Raw genomic sequence first — 7,396 nt, forward strand, 5'->3', positions numbered from 1 at the left:
CAATGCCAGCCCCCATTGACCTTCAAGTTCATGCTCCTACATTGCACATCAAGAGCATGTTTCAAGCACTCCTATGCTGCACATCAATAGGAAAATCTTCCACATCAAGAGCATGTTTCAAGCACTCCTATGCTGCACATCAATAGGAAAATCTTCACATCACCTGCTACTTAGTAATACCACATCAATCATAAGTGCTCTAACTTGGATTCCATAAACACCAAGGTGAGCGCACTCAGATAATTGTCAAATACCTCGATAAAAAATGTTGCCATAACCACGTGTATGTGTTTTGTGCAGCCTCCCATATACCAAATCACAAGCAATGATACCAATAGTCTAGGTGAGACAAGGTAGATCATCCTGATATGGGATGGAGGTAGGGTGAGAGTGGCTCCTAGGTGTATAATACAAACTACGAGTCTGAGGTAGGGAGACAATACAAAAAGGCATAGGAGTGAAGAATACTACAAAACTCAGCCTAATGTTGTGTAGATAGGTTGACCAAGTTCCAACCACTAGTTGTGAGATCTTCTTGTTGCAATGAAACAAAGGTTCAGACTACAACCTTCCACAAATGGAGGGCTGTACCTTCCACAATGGTCTTCAATGGCAAGGATGTAGATTGTGCTCTGATCCATGAGTTGAATTATACATGGAGACAGAAAGAAAGCAACTAACTAAAAAAGTAAGAAATGGCTCGACAAACATTAGCGCAGAATATCCTAGGAGCTTCAGCCAACTTAATAGACAAGACAAAACAATGTATCTAACAAGAAAGAGAGATCCACATATGCTCTTGGTTCAATTCATGTAAACAGTACTATGATCACTTTCCTCAAAGAACTAAAAGAGCTCAAGCTTCTAGCACATCACATCACATCACATCAATAACATCGTCATATTGCAGCATAATCTCTTAGATTCAAAGCTTCATGGACAAATCTCTACTATCATCCACCACTGGCAGCGTCTTACAAAATGCCTATGTTCTTCTTTACATAGCAGCATTCGATACTATAGAGCGTCATGAAGATGCTATAAAACTACAGTTTGGAGCTTTGACTACCAGGCTTTACAGCTCACAGTATGACTAACTGGGTTTGGGCCAGCATTGGTGAAGCCTGTAGTAATAGCATAATGAACTTTTTGCAATAGCTGAAATAAGGATTCTTTGAATAGCATATCTGGCTAAGCTACTGGCTTTACAAAAAAGCTCTCCTGCTTTTAGTTAATCTTCATAGCCCTTTCCAGCACTCTTCTGTTGTGATGCCGCTAATGACTGAACCCATTGTGAAAAGGTGCTCCACTTCAAATCCATCTCCAGTAAAGAATCATTCCTACTCTCCGCACAGTAATCTTCTCGTGGGCTTCTGGAGCAGCCTTTTTAATGCAACACTTCTATAGGAAGATCTCCTGCACCTCTCTTAGCAAAAAAAATCTGAAATCTGGCGGCTTGTATCCTGGACCTTTGGTAGCAAAGCTCATTACTGAATGAAACCAACCTATGGCCCTATTGTTGGACATCTTTTTACACCTCTTACTAAAAGGCAGCCGCTTCTGAATCTTCCCCTTCACAACCCTGGCCTAGAAATAGGATCGCTTGGTTCACGTTGCAGCAGTCGATTCCTCACCTCTCCATGTGTGTTACAACCTTAGTACACGGCAGCCACTTCTGAATCTTCCCCATTCGCGACCCTAGCCTAGACATAGGATCCCTTGGTTCACCTTGCAGCGGTCGATTCCTCACCTGGGTGTGCGTGTTACAGCATCCCATTGTAGCTTACACGGTGGAAATTTCTGCATCATCTGCATGGCACGCAGCCCTCAGGGATTGTATGGGGGCTGTTGTAGCAATAGTCGTAACAGAAGTCTACACGCTGATGGCCGCCTATGGGGTCGTCTCTGATAGCCCCTTCTCCCACCTCATAATCACAATCAATTTCTAACCCAAATGAATTTGGTCCTTCTCTTTGTCTTTCCGGGTTACCTTTTCTCTTGGTCTTTTCTACTTATCTTTCACATGTAGCCGCGAGGCCCGCGAGTGACCATTTTGCCTTTTTTAAGGCTCGGCAGATCGTGGCTTGTTAAGACCTCATACACATAGCACCCCTTCAAAAACGTTCTGCAATAAGTTACAGTCCCATGCACCACATAGTAGTGATCGTGCGTGGCTTATTAGACCTCATACACATAGCACCCCTTCAAACACATTTTGCAATAATTTGCAATCCATGCACCATGTAGACACTACTACGATTGCATATAAATATACACCTTCACTCTAGTTGTAGGGTGCATGCAATGAAGCAAATTTCTAGATCTTATAATGCATTGTCTAATTTGGATTAATCTTTGGTTATATTGGAGAGTCCTTTCACGAGCTATATGTAGTTGTTTTGTGTATTGACATGTGATACATGTACTTTATTGAGGGAGCATTTTGTGTTTATTTTATTAGATTTGTGTTAGCCAAAAGCGAGTGGCATATTTAGCCCTTCCCCTAGTTTGCAAGCATTGATGTGTAGTAGCTAGCTTGGATCAAATATAAAAATGGATTTGCTCTCATCTTGCTAATCTACTGCAAAAATTGTGTGCTCTTGATCAAAGACATAGATGATGTCTATATGCATGTGAATTATCCAAATAAGAAACTTCAAAGCTACAATCTATGTAAAGCATACTTGCAAGGAGTATCACTTGATCTAGTTGGAACAAATACATGTCTACAAAAGCCCTTTTACATGGTCTTCATGACCTATGAGAATTCGTATGCATCTAATTATCGTAACCAAAAGGTTCTTTACATAACCTTGTATGCTCGTAAGCATAGATGAACTAATGAAGGCTAGCACTTCCTTAGACCTCATCTCCATAAAGCAATAGTGTTGGTCACACCAATCTTCCAATAAGTCCTTTTCATGAAGTATCAATCCTCTTTACCCCATTGTATACTATTCCTTGCTACCTTTGCTTTTCACAAAATTGTGCATGCCTTTGTTCTACAAGAGTACCTTGTTCAATGGTAGAAAGAAACCTTTCCCTTTGCATACCTTGAAAGTCCTTGATAGTACCATTTGATACTTATTGTAGGGTTAGCATCCCCCATAATAGGCTCTAACACATGCTCGGCTAGATACTTGTCTTCAATAGAAATATCCATATGTAGTTTTTCCCATACATTGCCGTTAATACTTTCTTCTTCCATGAGACATACCTACATGCATTGGTCATTCGAAAAGTAAGCCTCAAAAGTAGAGAGCAAGGTTATGGATATTTCCTTGTTTCCATTGCATTGTCTTTGACATGCATCATGCTTAAGCATATTTGCCACATCATCAACATATGTATCCTGGCATTCCTGCTTATCAAAAAACTTCCTTCCAACACAAAAGACATCATCCAAAGAACCTCCAAAGAAGCCACATCTTCTTTCATACAAGATTGGTGCGCAACTTGACTTTTCTCAACCATGCAAACCTCATCAACTAAGTGTATAATCCACCACCACAATACCAAACTCAAAAATATCACCACAATCACCATGGAAAGCACCATCAACACAAATACTAGCATCACTCAAAACATCATCAAACTCACAAGGGACATGTAAACCCTTATTGGATAACAATAAACTCAAACCTAAATCATCATCGTCAAGGAAAACACCTGCAAATCCAACATCACCACAAGTTGTAGGAGACTTAGGAGTGCCATCCCTCTCATTTACATCATTGCAAATAGGAATTACCTGCACTCACACAACCTTCCTCCACATTGGTAGAAGCATTCATTGATGTGTATCCTTCTTCAAATTGGAGATACACAATAACCCATATCCTGTACCTTTTGCCACATTGGATACAAGACATTGATGCAATCTAAATAAAAGCAACCCATCTCCCTTATATCGTTGAGATGTATGCAATGCAAACTTTGAAAATGCATGTATAATTGATCACTCATAGTAGAACTTCAAGGGTAAAAAAGGAAGAATCTCTTTAGAAATGTTTACATGCTTGACCAACTACTCATCACAATATCACCCAAGACACAACTCATCACTTCATAAGCATAGTCTTCAAATCCTTGGATAGTGAAATCTTGTTGTGCCTCATCATCCAATACACTGAACTGTTGCATGCATTGTTCAACATAATCAATCCATGCATGTACATCTTCATCCAATGCTCCATGAAAATTGCTCATCTTTTCAATTCAAAATCAACCAAACTTCAATAAGCAATCCACAAGTGGTGCTAATAATGGAGGCACCAAAATTTATGGTATGTGAGTGGTGAGAGGGAAAACACAATGCACAACCCAACAAAAGAAGACCAAGCAGCACTAGTAAGTGTACATATCTTGATGCAATAGCTTGATAGACATAGATTTTGACTTTCACATTCCTTCAATCAATCTTGATAGTGCAACCAAAACGAATAAATTCTCAAAGAAGTGCATCAAAAATGTTTGTTCAATAAATATCACTTTGCCATTCCATCAAAGGAAAACAATCACATATAAAATGAAATTCACAATGGACTTAGAGTAAGCTTGTATCAAAAGAAAGAATTTCACAACAAAATATATGACCTAGTAAGGGCACCCAAGGAAGTAATTAGCAAAAGACACCAAGAAGCATCCAATATATTCTAAGTCATGTACACAATCAATATTAGGTTGCTTTAAATGAAAATACAAGGTTCTTGAAAAGATCTTTTCTTGTAAAGATTTTAAAAAATATTTCAACTTCATAGTAGTAGAACCGCTTCTCATGTGCAAAACCAAAGGCCTTGAATATCTTGAACCATCCCCAATATAGTATTGGATTGGTAAGACATCCACAAGAAGACATGAGAACATAACAAGCCAAGTGAACCTCCTCCTATATGTATGCCAACTTCTTTGTTGAATAAGGCCACCTACTACATAAGATTGCCCCCCAAAGTCTCACTGCCACCTTAGATGAAAGTGTTGGCTTATAGGTCCACACAGCCACCTTCAATGTGGATTAGGGTGTAGCAAAGACTCATGTGTCTAATGACATGATGATAATGCCCTCGTGATAATGATGGTTGTTGCTTCTTCAAACCTTAGGATAACTACATGTTGCAGATTCCTCTCTACCTACTTGATGACAAAGGCTCGCTCCCTAGCAAGCAACCTTCTCCCAAAAGGAGCTTTTGAACAGATCCTACATAGGAGAACTTCTGGAATGTAGGAAATTCTCTAATATTTCCTAGGTACATACAAACACATTCCCTACATATAACTAGGGAATTACATACCCCACATCTCATTGAAGGAAATCTTAGGTACATCATATGAATTCCCTATATATAACCATGAATGTCCATTCCCCACATCTTATATTCGGAAACTATAGGTCATATAGCTAGGGAATTTTATTCTCCAAATATCATACTAGACAATTATAGGCCACACAACTAGGGTATTCCACTCCCCACATCTTCTACTATAGAATTATGCATTGCCATATCAATATATATTTTATCTTCTTGTTTTTCTAGCACTACACATAAAAATTAGGTGCTAAACCAAGTAGTATCGCAATCCCATGCTAGTTACATGGACCTCATTTATTATTTTTTTGTAGACTTGATACAATACTTTTCTTCTCATCCAATTTTATGATTTTTACAAAACTCTTCTCCTTACTCCTCTAAAGATTACTCTTGGTGGTGCGTCAAGCCCTATGAATGCAGACTATAATTAATAAGAAATCAAACATTGACTACCATTTGACCTAACTCGATACCTACAGAAAGTGGGAACCATTTGACCTAGCTCGACACCTATGGAATGTGGGAGCCATTTGTACACCTTCTTTCCACACTTTTGTGATGCATAATCATTGCCAAAAGAGATGAAAATGATCCTCTTTTCAACCTTTCACAAAGGAAAATGTCCTAAAAGAGACATCAAGTTACTAAGTCTATGGGAAACTTTAATATACTTAGTCTCCAAAGAGACATACTAAACTTACCAAAAGATATGTTTTTCCATGTTGATAAAATTAGACTACTGAACACTCGTATATATAAGTTTGTATGGTTACTTCAAAATGCATGTGCCTTTAGAAACTAGCCTATCTACCTTAGGGATTTGATTTTTCTCACATTTTCTAATGGGATAGCTTGATATCCCAAATGATTTAGCTTGAATTGAGCTTGATCCTAGGCAAGATGGGCAGCATGTTCCTAAACTTTATTATAATTTGGTTTAACCAATCTAATTCCTATGATGTTGGGAAGTACTAAAATAAATTAGCCACAAATGCACCTAGTTAATCCCTTGAAATCCCACTAGTTCTCCAACACTTGATTCCCTTTTGAGACGTATGATAGGAAAATTTGGGATTTTCATTAACAACAAATATGTCACCCCTAATGAGGGCCAAAGCATTGAACTAGATGGATAATTCAAGGGACAAACTAGTTTTGGTCTAATCACCTAGCCAATGCTGAATATTTCAAGTTATGGCTATTGATATTCATGTTTTTCATGTGCAAGGCACACTTTGAGGAGCTTCCAAAATGAGGCAATACAAATTTACTGGCAAGGGCTTTGTTCATGATCTATTGGGTTTAGAAGGAGTTGGAGATCCATTATCTTCCCTATTTAGCAAGCTTCACTCTTTGAGAAAGAGAGAGTGTGCATTTACAATATCATAGCATGGATTTAGTTAGCAATAAGACAATGTAGGTCATAAACAAGACTGATGAGGAAAACTCAATAATGATGGAGATCACAGAAAAATTATCCCAAAGCAAGCTGCCAAGAACACTAACAATAAGTTGGAGCCAAGAGTGAAGCACCAACTAATAGCGAGTCAACAATGAGTGTAGCATATAATGTGTGGGCTACCAAATAGGGTTGCCCTCATATATATTCTACATATGGGATGAGTCCTAAGAGGACAAGGCTTGAGATGAGCCTAGGTGCCTCATTATCTCCTCATTATAGAGACACATATGTATGTCTAACACCCCAACTTGTTACTCAATAAATGTCATGAGTGAAACAAGATAACATTGATACAAAGAAGTTAAAAGTTTGCTAGAACCATAGATGCTCTTGTCATGTCCATAGACTACATGTACCAAAAAGATAGCACAAATAGGAATACTCAAATATAAAGAGTGGGATGAAGAAAAACTCCCCAAATGTGGTAGCTCACCAATGACTAAAATACTCCAAGTAAGAGTTGCTCAAAGTTAAAGAAGATCATGCAATAGTCCTAGATCATATGTAGCATTCAGAAGGTCTGATAATGTCAAAGCAGCATCTAGTTCCAACCCACAAGCCACACTAAGGAATCAGACTCACAAATCATCTCCCAAAAACTAGTGCCAGATTTCATGCAATGAAG

The sequence above is a fragment of the Lygodium microphyllum genome, chromosome 27, assembly GCF_053477565.2.
Source record: "Lygodium microphyllum isolate KBCC chromosome 27, Lygodium_microphyllum_v1.1.10, whole genome shotgun sequence".
NCBI lineage: Eukaryota > Viridiplantae > Streptophyta > Polypodiopsida > Schizaeales > Lygodiaceae > Lygodium > Lygodium microphyllum.